This window comes from Oncorhynchus mykiss, chromosome 11 (assembly GCF_057628025.1).
Source record: "Oncorhynchus mykiss isolate SJ-2025 chromosome 11, ASM5762802v1, whole genome shotgun sequence".
NCBI classification, from domain to species: Eukaryota; Metazoa; Chordata; class Actinopteri; order Salmoniformes; family Salmonidae; genus Oncorhynchus; species Oncorhynchus mykiss.
The window spans coordinates 61,368,100-61,387,393 of record NC_143032.1 but is presented as its reverse complement, the minus strand read 5'-3'; the positions used below and the strand labels follow the sequence as shown (position 1 = coordinate 61,387,393).

Here is a 19,294-nt window from a genome sequence, read left to right as displayed (position 1 = left end):
TATTTTTTTCATGCTCCCAACTGTTTTTCAGTTCAACTACCCTCCTCCACCTGACGCCTGTAAGATCAAGCCTAAAAGGTTTAGAGAATTAGTGACTAGTGATTGTTACAAGCACATTCTGTCCAGGCACTTATTCTCTTTAACCCCCTTAACAACAGCCTTCATTTTCTGCACTATTTCTGTTTGGTTCCAGTCTATCCACTTTGTAGCCATTACCTTTCAGCAGACACACAGGCACTCATACATTAGTCACATAACTATAACACACATACACACACACACATGCAGACAAGCACATGTATAAGTACTGACCACTTTGGCGAGAACAGTACATTATTAGTGGAACAAATCAAGGTGTAAAATAGGATGACATGGTTCCCCACATTTGAATGAACTAAACTGGACACAATCCCAGTAAGGAATTTTAGTTTTGCTGTATTGTAAATGTGTCATTGTATAGATAATACTATACCGTCATGAACAGCATTACTGGGTGACAAACAGTATTGAAATGTGGGGAAGAAATTATAGGATGTGCAGGTCAAGTATTACTGTTTTTTCTCAATTATCAACTCCTTATAGATTAAGTTGAATATATTGGGTTTGAAACATAAAGATTTTTATATATTAATATACATATATTTTGAATGATAATATAAACACATCATACATTTTAATCCATTTCTTTTGAATATCTAAATGACGTGATCTCAAAAATGTGTGTGTGTGTGTGTTGATAGCCAGCACGTGTAAGAGACTGATTTAGATGATTCATTCATTCGTGGCAGGTAGCCTAGTGGTTAGAGCGTTGGGACAGTAACTGAAAAGTTGCTGAATTGAATCCCTGAGCTGACAAGGTAAAAATCTGTCATTCTGCCCCTGAACAAGGCAGTTAACCCACTGTTCCCCGGCAGACCGTTATTGTAAATAATAATTTGTTTTTAACTGACTTGCCTAGTTAAATAAAAGGTTAAATTAAAACATTTAAATAATGAAAAATTGGGTTATAAAATATGGTCTTCTCTGCTCTGTGCAGAAAGGAAAAACGGAAAAACTAAAGTGTCAGTGCAGATGGTACTGAAGCCTAAAATACTATTTGCCTGCCTTCCTAATGAAAGACACTTCGGGTTTTATTTCTCACCCAACAACACATAATCCGTAATGGTTTGGTTTAGCTTTAATATCAATGTTTTGTTTTTGTTGTATGTTTTTGTCTTTCATTTACAGACTATTTGTATGTATGTGCAATACAATGCATGTGTATCTAAGATATACAGTACCAGTCAATACACCTACTCATTCAAGGGTTTTTCTTCATTTTTACTTTTTTTTTCTACATTGTTGAATAAAACTATGAAATGACACATATGGAATCATGTAGTAACCAACAATGTGTTAAACAAATCCCGTTGGCCTTGATGAAAGCTTTGCACACTCTTTGCATGCGCTAAACCAGCTTCATGAGGTGGAAGTGCATTTCAATTAACAGGTGTGCTTTATTAAAAGTTAAGTTCATTAGTGTTACCAGCCTCAGAAATTGTAGCCCAAATAAATGCTTCACAGAGTTCAAGTAACAGACACATCTCAACATCAACTGTTCAGAGGAGACACTGTCTGTGATTTATTTAGAATTCAAGGCACACTTAACCAGCATGGCTACCACAGCATTCTGCAGCGATACGCCGTCCCATCTGGTTTGCGCTTAGTGGCACTATCATTTGTTTTTCAAAAGGACAATGACCCAACACACCTCTAGGCTGTGTAAGGGCTATTTGACCATGAAGGAGAGTGATGGAGTGCTGCATCAGATGACCTGGCCTCCACAATCACCCAACCTCAACCCAATTGAGATGGTTTGAGATGAGTTAGACCGTAGAGTGAATGAAAAGCAGCCAACAAGTACTCCGCATATGTGGGAAATATTTCAAGACTGTTGGGAAAGTTTTCCAGGTGAAGCTGGTTGAGAGTGCCAAGAGTGTGCAAAGCTGTCATCAAGGCAAAGGGTGGCTACTTTGAAGAATCTCAAATCTCAAATATATTTGATTTGTTTAACACTTTTTTGGTTACTACATGCTTCCATATGTGTTATTTCATAGTTCTGATGTCTTCACTAATATTCAACAATGTAGAAAATAGTAAAAAGAAAGAAAAATGAGTAGGTTTGTCCAAACCTTTGACTGATACTGTACATGTGTCTTTTGTTGTGTGCTGCAGGAGTATTGTAATGAAGATCGTGAGATACCTCATCTGAATGAACCCTGCTGGTCTGTGGACTCTGTGCTGTTTGACCTTGTTCTAATACACTAAGAGCTTGTGTGACCTAAATCACTTGATGCCTGGTACTGAAGGGGTGGGTGGAAGGACAGACGTGAGCAGGGGTCCTGCCTTTTACCATTCTCACTTCAACCTCACTCTCACAAACATATTCGACACACGGACACATATGCACCTGTGTTCAGGTGTAACTCCAGTGTTTCCAATTGGGGTTGGTATTCCTTTTTAATTGTGTTTCTTCTCCCTTCATTTCTACACATGTGACATTGTCTTTAAAGGAAAGACACAATGACAAAAAGGAGATGATAAAGTTGTTTCTGTTGAAACGGGATGTGTCTGTTCAATTTGATCTGTGTGTGGCCTTCTACTCATTTTGAGCTTAAAATGTGAGAGGTAGGAGTCTTTTTTGCAAAGGTGAACACTACTGAGAAAATGTTTGATTTCAGAAAATGTGGGTAGAGGAGACATGAGAAATTGAAGGTGAGGGTTGCAACACACAATCACCAGTCTAGTCTTACATTAGAGACATGCCAAGAAGACAATCAAAATCAAATTTGTGCAGAATACAACAGGTTTAGACCTGGGGGGGGGGGCGGCTATGTCAATGTAGACAGTCAGGGTGGCCATTTGATTCACTGTTCAGCAGTCTTATGGCTTGGGGGTAGAAGCTGTTAAGGAGCCTTTTGGTCCTAGACTTGGCGCTCCGGTACCACCAGCCGTGCGATAGGAGAGAGAGCAGTCTATGACTTGGGTGACTGGAGTCTTTGACAATTCCTTGGGCCTTTCTCTGACACCGCCTTGTATATAGGTCCTGGATGGCAGGAAGCTTGGCCCCAGTGATGTTCTGGGCCGTATGCACTACTCTCTGTAGCGCCTTACGGGTCAGATTCCGAGAAGTTTCCATACCAGGCGGTGATGCAACCGGTCAGGATGCTCTCGATGGTGCAGCTGTAGAACTTTGAGGATCTGGGGACCCAAGCCAAATCTTTTCAGTCCCCGAGGGGGAAAAGGTGTTGTTGTGCCCTCTTCACGACTGTCTTGGTGGGTTTGGACCATGATAGTTTGTTGGTGATGTGGACACCAAGGAACGCCTTTTCACGTAGTCCACGATCAGCTCCTTTGTCTTGCTCACATTGAGGGAAAGGTTGTTGAACACATTGACAGGTCTCTGACCTCCCTATAGGCTGTCTCATCGTTGTCTGTGATCAGACCTAACACTATTGTGTCATCAGCAAACTTAATGATGGTGTTGGAGTTGTGTTTGGCCACGCAATCGTGGGTGAACAGGGATTACAGGAGGGGACTAAGCACGCACCCCTGAGGGGCCCCAGTGTTGAGGATCAGCGTGGCAGATGTGTTGTTGCCTACCCTTACCAACGGCGGTCCGTCATGAAGTCCAGGATCCAGTTGCAGAGGGAGGTGTTTAGTCCCAGGGTCCTTAGCTTAGTTATGAGCTTTGTAGGCACTATGGTGTTGAACGCTGAGCTGTAGTCAATGAACAGCATTTTCACATAGGTGTTCCTTTTTTCTAGGTGGGAAAGGGCCGTGTGGAGTGCGATTGATATTGCGTCATCTGTGGAACTGTTGGGGCGGTTTGTGAATTGGAGTGGGTCTAGGGTTTCCGGGATTATGGTGTTGTTGTGAGCCATGACTAGCCTTTCAAAGCACTTCATGGCTACAGATATGAGTGCTACAGGGCGGTAATCATTTTGGCAGATTACCTTTGCTTTCTTGGACACAGGGACTATGGTGGTCTGCTTGAAACATGTAGGATTACAGACTCAATCAAGAAGAAGTTGAAAATGTCAGTGAAGACACTTGCCATTTGGTCTGCGTATGCTTTGAGTACATGTCCTCGTAAACCGTCTGGTCCCGCGGCTTTGTGAATGTTGACCTTTTTTTAAGGTCTTTCTCACATGGGCTACAGAGAGTGTGATCACACAGTCGTCCTGAACAGCTGGTGCTCTCATGCATGCTTCAGTGTTGCTTGCCTCGAAACAACCATAAAAGGAATTTAGCTCATCTGGTAGGCTTGCGTCACTGGGCAGCTTGCATCTAGGTTTCCCTTTGTAGTCCGTAATAGTTTGCAAGCTCTGCCACATCCGACGAGCATCAGAGCCGGTGTAGTAGGATTCAATCTTAGCCCTTTTTGCCTGTACTCCATGGCTTCTGGTTGGGATATGCATGTATGGTGATTGTGGGGACAATGACGTCAATGCACTTACTGATGAAGCCGGTGACGGGGTTCACCTTGGGGTCATGATAGGAGCTGCACCAAATGTTTGATGTATTATAATAATTGATTATGCTTATGTTGTATTAATAGAAGGGGAAGGGCTATAAGACCCTTCCCCCACTACATGTATGGGGTCATAGACTACAGATTAACAATATATATTCATTATAAGGTTTAATATTGCTCCACTATTATTTTCTAGTCTCTGCCTCTTATAAAGAAAAGGTCTGAGAGATGTGTGAGTTATTGCAGTCAAAACAGGGTGTCTGTGAGAAAGCGCCTTAATGCTTAAAGAGATTCATAGACACAGAACTCTGCAGGGGAGTGTAAGAGATAAGAGACTAGTCAGACGTACCACTATAAATCAACTTGGGGACAATTACTTGCTGAGCCTTTAGATAACACTGGAACTATCGTTTGTATAGCTGTGTGTGCATGGGCTTAGTCTCATGAGTAGATGGTGTTGACGTGGGCAGTGACATCACTAGGGGTTGACTGCAAGCATAATAAAGCAACTTGGACCCTTTCCTATTTGGCAGAACTTACTCGGAAAACTGCATGCTATGTTGCCGTTGTCAACTTCTGTCTGCAATTGCATTAATAAATGAATGATTGATTTACTTAAAGATATTTTCTGAATGCTAATTTCACCAATAAGCAAATGATTGACAAGGAACAAATCCCAACACCGGTGACTGAGCTGGTATACTCATATTCCAGTCTGTACTAACATATTCCAGTCTGTACTAGCAAAACAGTCCTGTAGCGTAGCATGCACATCATCTGACAACTTCCCTATTGAGCAAGTCACTGGTACTTCCTGCTTTAGGTTTTGCTTGTAAGCAGGAATCAGGAAGATATAATTATGGTCAGATTTGCCAAATGGAGGGCGAGGGAGAGCTTTGCACGTGTCTTGGTGTGTGGAGTAAAGGTGGTTTAGAGTTTGTTTTTCCTCTGGTTGCACATGTGACATACTGATAGAAATAAGGTAAAGTTTGCCTGCATTTAAGTCCCCGGCCATTAGGAGCACCGCTTCTGGATGAGCATTTTCAAATCAAATCAAATGTATTTATATAGCCCTTCGTACACCAGCTGATATCTCAAAGTGCTGTACAGAAACCCAGCGTAAAACCCCAAACAGCAAGCAAAGCAGGTGTAGAACATAGCTACCAGCTTTGTTTCATACCATCCAGAAAGTTAGTCTTGTTTCATTCGTGTTTGGGATTGCAGGTGTGGATTTATGATTAAATTAAAACAATGAGAGGAAACCAAATATGCTGCTTCTGTTTTGACGACATGGACTACCGGCTGTGTAGTGTAAATGTGAAACGTATAGATATCGGATATTGTATAAGTCAAATTATAGTCTTGTTTGCGCATTATGTGCAATTTTCAATCAAATGCACCCATGCATTGAGTTTTCATGAGAGTGTGTGAATTTGAATGGAACCAGCATCATATCTACTCAGAGCTGGTTAATCATTTTTCTGAAAACATTGGGAATTTGTAATGGTGTTTCCAAATTGTAAGCCTAATGGACAGCTTTCCTACTCAGTCTTCAATGGAAGGAAATCCACAATCACTGTGAACTACAAAGTGTAGATTTGCATATGAGCTGGCCATAGTGGCACCATAATCAATTGACTACTTTTTGAAAGGAAGACCTGAAGGCCCCTTGGCAAAGGTTTTATTTCCAGGGCAACCTGTGATCAACAACAACCCCCACTCCCCACCACCGACCTCACTTTGCTGTTTGGTATTAGAGAATGTTGTGTCTATTCATGAGTGTGTGACGTGTTTCACAGGAAGTTGCCGATGGCAGTCATGAAGGGGCAGAATGAGATGCTGCAGAATGAGCCTCTTTATACTTGTCAGATTATGTCCTATCTAAGACCATAGATACTTCAATCAGTTAAGATAGATAGATACTTCAATCAGTCTTTCTTCCTACTCGTTCTTTACTCTCTGGACTTTTTCTCTTCCTGTTCCCTATATACTCTCTGCTCACCCAGACCTGGTGTAGACAGCAATACCCCTCAGCCACAGGATCACTGTGACCTCCTAGATGCCATAGATTGGGCTCCCGAGTGGTGCAGCCTTTCTAAGGCACTGCATCTCAGTGCACGAGGCGTCACTACAGTCCCTGGTTCGAATCTAGGCTATATCACATCCGGCCGTGATTGGGAGTCCCATAGGGCGGCGCACAATTGGCCCAGCGTCGTCCGGATTTGGCCGGGGTAGGCCGCCATTGTAAATAGGAATTTGTTCTTAATTGACTTGCCTAGTTAAATAAAGCTTAAAATGCCCAGCTGAGCCGCCTGCAGGTCAATGTGTTGCTTCCATCCTCAGGGTTCATCTTCTTTTTGTTCTGTTTATCTACAAAGTCATACTGTTATGAACCCACTTGAGTAGCTAAATGTTTACCGGTGTGGCGCCATAGCAATGGGATTGAGGGTATCTCCAGAAAACATGATTGCATCAAAACAGGCATGATGTTGTCTTAAGAACGATCTGGCCTGAATAGCCATGTACTGTTATACTCTCCACCCGGCACAGCCAGAAGAGAACTGGCCACCCCCCAGAGCCTGGTTCCTCTAGGTTTCATCCTTACCTGCCTTTCAAGGGAGTTTCTCCTAGCCACTGTGCTTCAACATCTGCATTGCTTGCTCTTTGGGGTTTCAGGCTGGGTATCTGAAAAACACTTTATGACTACTGCTGATGTAAAAAGTGCTTTATAAAATGCATTTGATTTGTATTTTAACACATCTTGAGTGGTACTTACGACACCCCCATCTCTTGTCTTGACTTGGTACGCTCTGAGACCAAGGACCTTTCTTCAGGTGAGAAATGCTACACACATTGTCCTCTTCAACTTGTCTTAATCCAGTCCTTACATTATGTGATCCCTTTTAGAGTGTGAGGATTATGGATTGTTCAAGAATAATGTGCCAGAACTGAGCAACCAACTCCACAGTGTTACCATTATGGAGAGAACCCTCAGAAAAAGGACCACTGGATATTAGAACTCACTGTCGTTTACAGAGACTCCTTTACCCTTACCCTCCTGACTGTACCCACCTGGCCAAGCATCTCCCCTCCTCTGACCTGGACCTTGGTTTAGTCTGTCTCTCACCTCTCCTCTCGCCTCAGAGAAGAGCTCAGGAGGCCAGGTGGAACCCGCCGATCTGGAGGAAGAGGAGCAAAGGACAGTGGAAGTGGTGAAAGATGAAGAGGAGGGTGCAGGGAGCAGTGTCGCTGGAGAGGCTGTTGGGGGTTGATGCCTGTGGAGGAGGAGGATTAGCAGTAGAGCTGTGCCCCCCTTTAGACAGTGTCTGCACCGAGGACTTTGCACTGAGATGGTGGTGGTGGGGCTGCCAGACAGGACTATACAAAGACTGGCCAGAGACAGGAATAACAGCCTGGGACAGCCCTATAGACAGGAAGAGGCTGAAAGGACAGCAGACACTTCGGTATCTAGTGACTCCACCAGGGGGTGATACACAGCTGTCAATATAATCATGCTCACAGTCCTTTGTGTTTTACCAGCCAGCCACAGGTGAGAGGGCTGAAATCCTCATGCAGTGGGTCTAGTGTCAGAGTTTGGGGTAGTCATCTGAGGGTAAAAGGGAAAGTAGTCATAGAAGTTACTGTTATACTGTAAGAGCTCTCACTTATTTTGTTCCTCCATGCTGACACTGATGCTTCTGCCTTTTCCTACTGGTTCCAGTGTCAGTCCCTGGTCTTCCAGCAACAGCAATGTTGGTATAGGGGTTCTCACTGAGGCCTGTTCCAGTTCCACGCTTCTAGAACCACCACCAGATACCTGGCAGATACTCTACTCGTTTAGCTCCTACAATCTATCCTATTTCATGGTTACAGTTATATTTACGTTTAGTCATTTACCAGACACCCAGGATATTCTTTAAGCTAAATAATGAATTGATCACTAACGGTAACTGCAGCTTCTTCCTGTCTCCGCCAGGAGTGCCTGGAGTTTTGACACTGACTATTGACAGTGACCTGTTCGCACAGAGAAGGTCCAGCAACACATCCACAGCAGGCCAGGTGAGAGGCAGGAGCTAGGGGCTTCAACCAACATGTAGAAGGAAAATTAAAAGTTCACATAAACATCTGTTTTACTTCACCAAAAGATGCCATTCAGTCTGTCAGGTACATGAACATGGCCTCTACACTAACCAGAGTGACGACCCACACAGGAGCCAAGGGTTCTCAAGTACACACCATATAAAGCATATATTCCAGGCCCAGGCGTGACCATCTGATTATAAAATAATATTCCACTAACACTAACTAATTACCCAATGTGAAAGTAAATGTTATTTCTTTGTTTGTTCTGTACTTGTGAAACGCTGAGAGCTAGCCAGGAGCATGTGACCTGTGGAAGTCTACTCCTCCGTAAAGCACGCCATAGCAGAAGAGACACTCCTAGGCAGCCTTCACTGAATCAGAATTAAGTGACATACTGTGTCTCCAATATAGTCTCTGGCCACGAGCCACCTCTTGTTTTATAGCTGTATTGGATCTGTCAGCAGGTATGTGCTCTTTGTGAGTGAGGATGATGAGGACTCGGATGAGGGGTGTGTCCGCTGGAGGAGATGCAGCACTAACAAGGCCACAGAGGGATGTGTGTGGTGGGAGATTTTTTGTAATAGTTTTTTTATTGAACCTTTATTTAACTAGACATTAACCAAAGACTAAACAGATTACACATTAACCAAATATAACTCCTGTGTAAGATAGTGTGGGGACATGTCCATTGAATCTTATGCTTGTTAACCGTTGTTCACTCCTAATGGGTAGTTATTCTCCAATGGAGATGTGCAATCACAGGCCTCCTGATGCTCTCTCTCACAAAACCTTGATTCCACACAGCAGAGGCCTGGGTGTTGCCTGGGGCAGGTGAGGTCAGACTGGCTGAAGATGGAGGAGCTGGCTACCCTCAGACAGGTGAGATTTTCACTCTGCTCAATCTATGTGTGTGGGGCATTTTGTAAATGGAACATCTTACTTTTAATAGCATCCATGAATCTTGCTCATCGTGTTTGTGTTTTGGTCAGGGATCTGGAGGAGGAGCTGGCTGCTCTATGTAAACACAGAACATCCTTGATAGATGGGACCAGGGTAACACAATTTTTATAGCCCGCATGGCACTTTTCCCAGCTCTATTACAATCTAAAAATGATTTGATTATTACAATATTTAATCCCCTATCTCCCCTCCCTTCCCTTCTCCCCCACAGTCTCAGAGAGAGTGGAGTTGGACAGACAGCTGGACAGTGCCAAAACAGAGCTGTTTTCTGAGCAGCAGCACTCTAGACTCAAGCTGGAATCTATGCAAGAAGTACAGTATTAGACTGGTGCCCAGAACGTGCTTTAAAGTGATAGTCACCGCTTTGAATGTGTTTGAAATTGTTTCTCTCCATCTGTTTTCTTATGTGTGTATGTAGCAGAAGTTGGACGAGGCTTGTGAGGTGCTCCAGTCTGTGGACTGAGGGGAGAGGTCACTGAGGGACAGGTTTGAAGGTCTGAAGGAGAAACACAGGCAGAAACAGGAGCATGGGGAGTTCCAGAACCTAAGGGAGCGGCACAGCATCTTCCTGAGAGAGACCCAGGAGCAGGCACTCACACAGATGGTTGGTGGGCTGGGTAGCCTCTAGAACACAGTGTCTATGGATGAGTCTGTTTAACTGTGCGTATAAATGCGTGTAACTCACTGTGTGCATGATAGTGTGAGAGCATATGTAGTTAAATGTGTGTGTGCAGTATGTAAGGGGTGGTTTTGTTTGTCTCCTTTAGCATCGAGAGCTGAAGAAGTTGAAGGAAGAGGTTTGCTTTAGGTAGCCTAGTGGTTAGGAAGACATCCAGCATGTGAGAGGCTCCGGCAACTGGATTTATTGAAAATTTGCAAAGATCCCCGTATTTCCTTTGTGTTCTATCAGATTCAAACACTGATGTTTTACTTGCTGGTGTGTGTCTAGGCAAGCTGAGGAAAAGAAAACAGTTGCTTTCAGAAAACAAGCCATCTCTCACACACAGCACATTGAGTCCACACAGAGCTGCATCCAGGTCAGTATCTCAGGCTGTCCTGTCCTCTAAAAGTAAAGGGAAAGGAAAAGGGGATACCTAGTCAGTTGTACAACTGAAATGTGTCTTTAACCCAACCTCTGAAACAGAGAGTCCCGGGTCAGTCTTACAGTTTCCTTTGCAGATAACGGAGGAGGGGGAAGGAAGGAAGCTGAAGGAGAATCTTAATGAGTAGAAGGGGGTTATGGCGAGGCGAGAGAAGGAGCTGTATGCTGAGGATCAGCAGTTGGTATAGGTTTCCACTCCCTGTGTCTCCTATTCTATGTCAGATGAAATGTATTCTAAAACTTAAACAAACAGGATAACACCGTATCTGTTTTCTACCTTAGATACACAGCACCATAGAGGTAGAGAAAGAATGGTAGGTAGAGAAAGAAGGGGCTTTACAGGTGCAGTGTGGGATACTGGAGGAGCAAGCCCGGGATGCTCTGGAGAGTGAGAGAGAAGAGGAATGCCCTGGCTCTTCAAAACAAAGTGGTGGAACTACAGTAAACAGAACCAAGATCACTGATCACCAACAAACCATCAGATTGAACTTAATTACCATGAATTAAAGGAAACGGGTGAAGAATAGGTATGTCATTCCTTTCTCCCCGCTCTGTCAGAGTGTGCAGGACCTGGAGAGTGAGTGCCTTGTGCAGCAGAGGGAGCAGGTGTCTGCTCTGACTGTATTGAGTAGGTCCTTGAGAGAGGAGCACCAAGCTAAGCTACAGAGACTGCGCAGGAACATGAAGCAGATGATGAGAGGCCTACCAACTCCTGAACTAGCATCTAGAGATCACTACATAAATGACAACATATAATGTACAATTTATGAAGTAAGATGGCACTGACAGACATGGCAGCTCTGCTTTTAGCTGCTAAGCAACTTTGCAGTATTTTTTTGGTGTGTTATTTCTTACATTATTAGCCCAGATTTTTTTTGTGTGTGTTATGTGTTATTACACATAACTTTTGGATATCACACCAGCGGTAACTCGCCAGCATTACGACCAGGAATACAACTTTCCCAAATTGTTCGCAGCCCCCAGGGCAATTGAACTTATTCCAGAGGCTGCTTCAAAACACCGCCGGCAGAGAAGAGGTATTCGGAGTGGACTTCTTGTCTGACTCAGGAGGCGCGCATAACATTCACCGCTTCCGAGTATATTACTCGCTAATGTTCAGTCTCTGGATAATAAAGTAAACGAGTGCAGGGTGAGGATCTCTTTCCAGAGAGACATCAGGGATTGTAACGTACTCTGTTTCACGGAAACATGACTCTCTCGGGATATACTGTACCCGTCCATACAACTAACTGGGTTCTCAGTACATCGCGCAGACAAGGAATAAAGAAGTCTCCGGGAAAGGCGGGGGTGTATGTTTCATTATTAACTACTCATGGTGTGATTGTAATAACATACAGACACTCAAGTCCTTTTGTTCACCCAACCTAGAATACTTCACAATAAAATGCTGACCGTATTACCTCCCAAGAGAATTCTCTTCGGTGTAGTCACAGCTGTGTATATTCCCCCTCAAGCCAATACCACGACAGCCCTCAAAGAACTACACTGGACTTTATGCAAACTGGAAACCACATATCTTGAGGCAGCTTTTATTGTAACTGGGGATTTTAACAAAGCAAATTTGAGAAAAATGCTACCGAAGTTCTACCAACACAATGACTGTAGTACTCGCTTTGGAAAAACATTGGACGACTGCTACTCAACTTTTCGAAATGCCTACAAGGCCCTCCCAGGCCCTCTGTCAAATCTGATCACGACTCCATTTTGCTCCTCTCTTCCTATAGGAAGACACTCACAGGAAGTACCCATGCTAAGGTTTATTCAATGCTGGTCTGACCAATCGAAATCCATGCTTCAAGATTGTTTTGATCACGCGGAGTGTGATATATTCTGGGTAGCCTCTGAAAATAACATTGACGAATACACAGATACGGTGACTGAGTTCATCAGGAAGTGTATAGAAGATGTTGTACCCACTGTGACTATAAAAACCTACCCAAACCAGAAACAGTGGATAGATGTCAGCATTCAGGCAAAACCACCACATTTAACAGTGGCAAGGTGACTGGGAATATGGCCGAATACAGTGTAGTTATTCCCTCCGTAAGGCAATCAAACAGGCAAAATGTCAGTACAGAGACAAAGTGGAATCGCAATTCACCTGCTCAGACAATCACGGATTACAACGGGAAAACCAGACACGTTGCAGACACCGAAGTCTTGCTTCCGGACAAGCTAAACACCTTCTTCGCCCGCTTTGAGGATAACACAGTGCCACCAACGCAGCCCGCTACCAAGGACTGTGGGCTCTTGTTGTCTGTTGCCGTCGTGAATAAGACATTTAATCGTGTTAACCCTTGCAAGGCTGCTGGCCCAGACTCCATCCCTAGCCGCATCCTCAAAGCATGTGCAGAGCTGGCTGAAGTGTTTATGGACATATTCAACCTCTCCCTATCCCAGTCTGCTGTCCACACTTGCTTCAAGTTGTCCACCATTGTTCTTGTACCCAAGAAAGCAAAGGTAACGGAACTAAATGACCGTAGCACTCACTTCTGTCATCATGAAGTGCTTTAAGAGGATAGTTAAGGATCATATCACCTCCACCTAACCTGACACCCTAGACCCACTTAAATTTGCTTACCGCCCCAATAGATCCAGACGATGCAATTGCCATCGCACTGCACACTGTCCTATCCCATCTGGACAAAGAATGATGTAAGAATGATGTTCATTGACTATAGCTCAGAATTCAACACTATAGTACCCTCTTAGCTCATCATTATGCTTGGGGCCCTGGGTCTAAACCCCACCCTGTGCAACTGGGTTCTGGACCTCCTGACGGTCCGCCCCCAGGTGGTAAAGGTAGGAAACAACACCTCCACTTCGCTGATCCTCAACACAGGGGCCTCACAAGGGTGCATGCTCAGCCCCCTCCTGTACTCCCTGTTCACCCATGAATGCATGGCCATGCACGCCTCCAACTCAATCATCAAGTTCACAGACGACTCATCAGTAGTAGGCCTGATTACCAACAATGACAAGACAGCCTATAGGGAGGAGCTGAGGGCCCTGGGTGAGTGGTGCCAGGAAAATAACCTCTCTCTCAACGTCAACAAAACAAAAGAGCTGATTGTGGACTTCAGAAAACAGCAGAGGGAGCACAGCCCTCTCCACATTGATGGGATTGCAGTGGAGCAGGTGGAAAGTTCCTCTGCGTACACATCACTGACGATCTGAAATGGTCCACCCACACCGACAGTGTGATGAATGGGCTCTCCAGAGGATGGTACGGTCTGCCCAATGCATCACCGGGGGCAAACTACCTGCCCTCCAGGACACCTACAGCACCCGATGTCACAGGAAGGCCAAAAAGATTGTCAAGGACATTAACCACCCAAGCCACGGCCTGACCACCCTGCTATCATACAGAAGACGAGGTCAGTACAGTTGCATCAAAGCTGGGGCCGAGAGACTTCTATCTCAAGGCCAAGGGGGAGCACAGCCACAAGCAGGCCACAGCCAAGCTAGAGCAGCAGAACGACACTGGGCCCAGGAGCTGGGGGTAGTGTCAGGATCTGCAGCACCTGCTGGAACACCGCTCCCTTCAGCTCCCACACAGGTACTTTTTCACACATTCTCATATTCATATAGAAGCACACTATTGTTGATCAGCATATGAATTTGTATATAGTACTGTGTATTCTAATATTTTGTTGTTGTGCTCTATATTGGTGCTGTGCTGCAGTCCTATGGTGGCCCAGGCATTCCAAACCCTGTAGGCCCTCAATGAGCAGTTTCTGCAGACAATCATTCGACCACAGCAGGAGCTGGACTCACAGAGACGCAGCACTCAGCAGCTAAGCCGGGACAAGGTGTGTTCAGGAAGACACACTCACTTAAATACACACAAAAAAACACAGATATACAGCCCATACAAACATGCTTACATTCTTGTTGCGTTACACACACTGTTAAGAATCAGATCTGTGTGCTTTAGGAGCAGAGGTTACGTATTTAGAGAGAACAAATGGGGATAAAGAAAGAGCAGTCCTTGGACTCACTGAAGGAGAGACTAATTCAGGTATAGATCTGACTATCTTTGTGACAGACGCACGCACGCACGCACACACACACACACTCTGTCCACGTCATATGTTGATGCTACAGGAGCAAATTGAGGAGCTGCATAGTCTGCAGCGGGCCCAGGTGCGGGAGGGTGGAGACGAGGCAGGTGGTGTGGCTGCTTCCCTGCGCAGGCAGCTGCAAGCCAAAGACCAGGAACTGTGCCTGGTACAGAGGACATGGGACAGTAGAAAGAACAGACCACGGCTTGCTTGGCATGCAGGTTTGAGGAGGAGCTGACAGCCAAACTGGAGAGGTTTGTACCATCAAATCCCACATTATGTACACAGAGGGGACTTTTAAAGGACTATTGAAGTAGTCACTTTACTTTTGGCCCATGTTTCTGACGAAGGTGTGCAGGCTTTGGTTATATCATTAACAGACTTTGGGAAGTGTTCTGTTGTGTTCAGCATTTTCACTTTTTCCACTCCGCAGGTGCAAAGGAAAGTTGTTGAAGGGGTGGGAACGGACTTTACCATTGAGACAGCATGTCTAGAGACTAAGCCTTAACTCATTAACTCGTGTGGTGGAAATTCTACCTTTAACTAATAATGAGGAGAGGTAAAATCAATAATCAGTCAAGGTATTACTTTTATTAAAAACGTATTATCGTAATGAGGCTAGTTGCCCCACCCCCACAGGTGAGATGGAGTGAGAGCCTCCCTGTACACAGAGCACAGAAGCATTTATATAGTCAAGCTACCCCATGCAAGCATCTGCAAAACACGTGACCCTATGTATGTGTGTGTGGGGGAGACAACTGGGTGAAAAGGTTGCCTCAGTCTGTCGCAACTGAGTGAGGACAATAAGCGCCAGAATGACAGGAAGTCACTCCAGACATACTTTCTCTAACAGTAGCTCAACGGTTCAAGTTGGGCAAGTGCTTTTGACTGTCGGCCCAGATTATATATGGCCGTACTGGTCACACACAAAACATGTATCTTTCGCCCAGAAACAGGCTCCAAACAGAACAATAGCTCTGTTACTGGTGTGCAGCATATAACCTTTACTCTGCCTCCAGTTAACTTAAGAAGTACCAGTCAGTTTCTGTCATATTCTTGGCTGAGTGCCCAGACGAAATGGGGTTATTCTACACACACAAACAGCTAGAACAGGCCTCTTATTAATGAGCACACACTTTTCTATCTTTATATGAGTTTGTTAAAGAAACTATCTCAAGCCCAATCCCTAGACCTAAAGAATTATATTTTAGTACACAAGCATTAGTAAGGTTTAACAGAAATTGCCCTCACACTAGTCATCCCATTCTCCTTAGAAAACATCTCAACTCACTGTAGAGCAGCTCTGTTCAGTAGTTTCTACAATGTTATCATACCATTCTGTATACCTCTGGCCCTTCTTTGGACACTGTGTTAGCTAACCTCCAGATGAGCAATGCCATACAACTCTCCTTCCGTGGCCTCCAACTGCTCTTAAATGCAAGTAAAACTAAATGCAAGCTCTTCAACCGATCGCTGCCCGCACCTGCCTGCCCGTCCAGCATCACTACTCTGAACGGTTCTGACTTAGAATATGTGGACAACTACAAATACCTAGGTGTCTGGTTAGACTGTAAACTCTACTTCCAGACTCATATTAAACATCTCCAATCCAAAATTAAATCTAGAATCGGCTTCCTATTTCGCAACAAAGCATCCTTCACTCATGCTGCCAAACATACCCTTGTAAAACTGACCATCCTACCGATCCTTGACGATGTCATTTACAAAATAGCCTCCAACACTCTACTCAACAAATTGGATGCAGTCTATCACAGTGCCATCCGTTTTGTCACCAAAGCCCCATATAAGACCCACCACTGCGACCTGTACGCTCTCGTTGGCTGGCCCTCGCTTCATACTCGTTGACAAACCCACTGGCTCCAGGTCATCTATAAGTATTTTCTAGGTAAAACCTTGCCTTATCTCAGCTCACTGGTCACCATAGCAGCACCCACCTGTAGCGCGCGCTCCAGCAGCTACAGTGCCTTGCAAAAGTATTCGGCCCCCTTGAACTTTGCGACCTTTTGCCACATTTCAGGCTTCAAACATAAAGATATAAAACTGTATTTGTTTGTGAAGAATCAACAACAAGTGGGACACAATCATGAAGTGGAACGACATTTATTGGATATTTCAAACTTTTTTAACAAATCAAAAACTGAAAAATTGGGCGTGCAAAATTATTCAGCCCCCTTAAGTTAATACTTTGTAGCGCCACCTTTTGCTGCGATTACAGCTGTAAGTCGCTTGGGGTATGTCTCTATCAGTTTTGCACATCGAGAGACTGAAATTTTTTCCCATTCCTCCTTGCAAAACAGCTCAAGCTCAGTGAGGTTGGATGGAGAGCATTTGTGAACAGCAGTTTTCAGTTCTTTCCACAGATTCTCGATTGGATTCAGGTCTGGACTTTGACTTGGCCATTCTAACACCTGGATATGTTTATTTTTGAACCATTCCATTGTAGATTTTGCTTTATGTTTTGGATCATTGTCTTGTTGGAAGACAAATCTCCGTCCCAGTCTCAGGTCTTTTACAGACTCCATCAGGTTTTCTTCCAGAATGGTCCTGTATTTGGCTCCATCCATCTTCCCATCAATTTTAACCATCTTCCTTGTCCCTGCTGAAGAAAAGCAGGCCCAAACCATGATGCTGCCACCACCATGTTTGACAGTGGGGATGGTGTGATGAGCTGTGTTGCTTTTACGCCAAACATAACGTTTTGCATTGTTGCCAAAAAGTTCAATTTTGGTTTCATCTGACCAGAGCACCTTCTTCCACATGTTTGGTGTGTCTCCCAGGTGGCTTGTGGCAAACTTTAAACGACACTTTTTATGGATATCTAGAAAGAAATGGCTTTCTTCTTGCCACTCTTCCATAAAGGCCAGATTTGTGCAATATACGACTGATTGTTGTCCTATGGACAGAGTCTCCCACCTCAGCTGTAGATCTCTGCAGTTCATCCAGAGTGATAATGGGCCTCTTGGCTGCATCTCTGATCAGTCTTCTCCTTGTATGAGCTGAAAGTTTAGAGGGACGGCCAGGTCTTGGTAGATTTGCAGTGGTCTGATACTCCTTCCATTTCAATATTATCACTTGCACAGTGCTCCTTGGGATGTTTAAAGCTTGGGAAATATTTTTGTATCCAAATCCGGCTTTATATTTCTCCACAAAAGTATCTCGGACCTGCCTGGTGTGTTCCTTGTTCTTCATGATGCTCTCTGCGCTTTTAACGGACCTCTGAGACTATCACAGTGCAGGTGCATTTATACGGAGACTTGATTACACACAGGTGGATTGTATTTATCATCATTAGTCATTTAGGTCAACATTGGATCATTCAGAGATCCTCACTGAACTTCTGGAGAGAGTTTGCTGCACTGAAAGTAAAGGGGCTGAATAATTTTGCATGCCCAATTTTTCAGTTTTTGATATGTTAAAAAAGTTTGAAATATCCAATAAATGTCGTTCCACTTCATGATTGTGTCCCACTTGTTGTTGATTCTTCACAAAAAAATACAGTTTTATATTTTTATGTTTGAAGCCTGAAATGTGGCAAAAGGTCGCAAAGTTCAAGGGGGCCGAATACTTTTGCAAGGCACTGTATATCTCTCTGGTCACCCCCAAAGCCAATTCTTCCTTTGGCCGCCTCTCCTTCCAGTTCTCTGCTGCCAATGACTGGAACAAACTGCAAAAATCACTAAAGCTGGAGACTCTTACTTTCCTCACTAGCTTTAAGCACCAGCTGTCAGAGCAGCTCACAGCACCTGTACATAGCTCATCTGTAAACTAGCCAATCCAATCTACCTCATCCCCATACTGTATTTATTTATTTATCTTGCTCCTTTGCACCCCAGTATCTCTACTTGCACATTCATCTTCTGCACATTCTACCATTCCAGTGTTTAATTGCTATATTGTAATTACTTCGCCACCATGGCCTATTTATTGCCTTACTTCTCTTATCCTACCTCATTTGCACATGCTGTATATAGAGTTTTCTACTGTATTGTTATTGATTGTATGTTTGTTTATTCCATGTGTAACTCTATGTTGTTTGTGTCGAACTGCTTTGCTTTATCTTGGCCAGGTCGCTGTTGCAAATGAGAACTTGTTCTCAAATAGCCTACCTGGTTAAATAAAGGTCAAATAAAAAGTGATATACTTTAGCCATCAAAGTTGCACATTAGTTATGCTGTGTCAGGAGAAGATATTTCTTAGACAATCTATTACATCTAGTTATGTTTGTGGTGCAGAAAGGCACAAGAGTAGAAGCAGAGGAAGCTGAAGAAATTGGAAGGGGAGATGAGATGCATTACTGGGGTTAACATCACCATATAGGACCTGGGGGAGCCTTAACACGAAGCTACAAAGGAGCTTTTTTAGTGCTGAAGTAGTTCACTGGTTAGGATTAACAGGATGTGCCCTTAAAGTTAGGGTAAGGGTTAGCACAATCCGTTAAAAAAATTGAATTTTGATTTGGATTATTTTGCGGTGGGTAAACCGATTTAAATAATTTGATTTGAATGGAATTGTAATTGTTTTGTTGGG

The 19,294-nt window shown here is 44.0% G+C and overlaps 1 pseudogene; it reads left to right on the top strand.

The window, feature by feature from the left end:
- The first annotated feature begins 5,806 nt into the window (after positions 1–5,806).
- LOC149979654 (uncharacterized) lies at positions 5,807–15,240 on the top strand (annotated as a pseudogene).
- Positions 15,241–19,294: the final 4,054 nt, after the last annotated feature.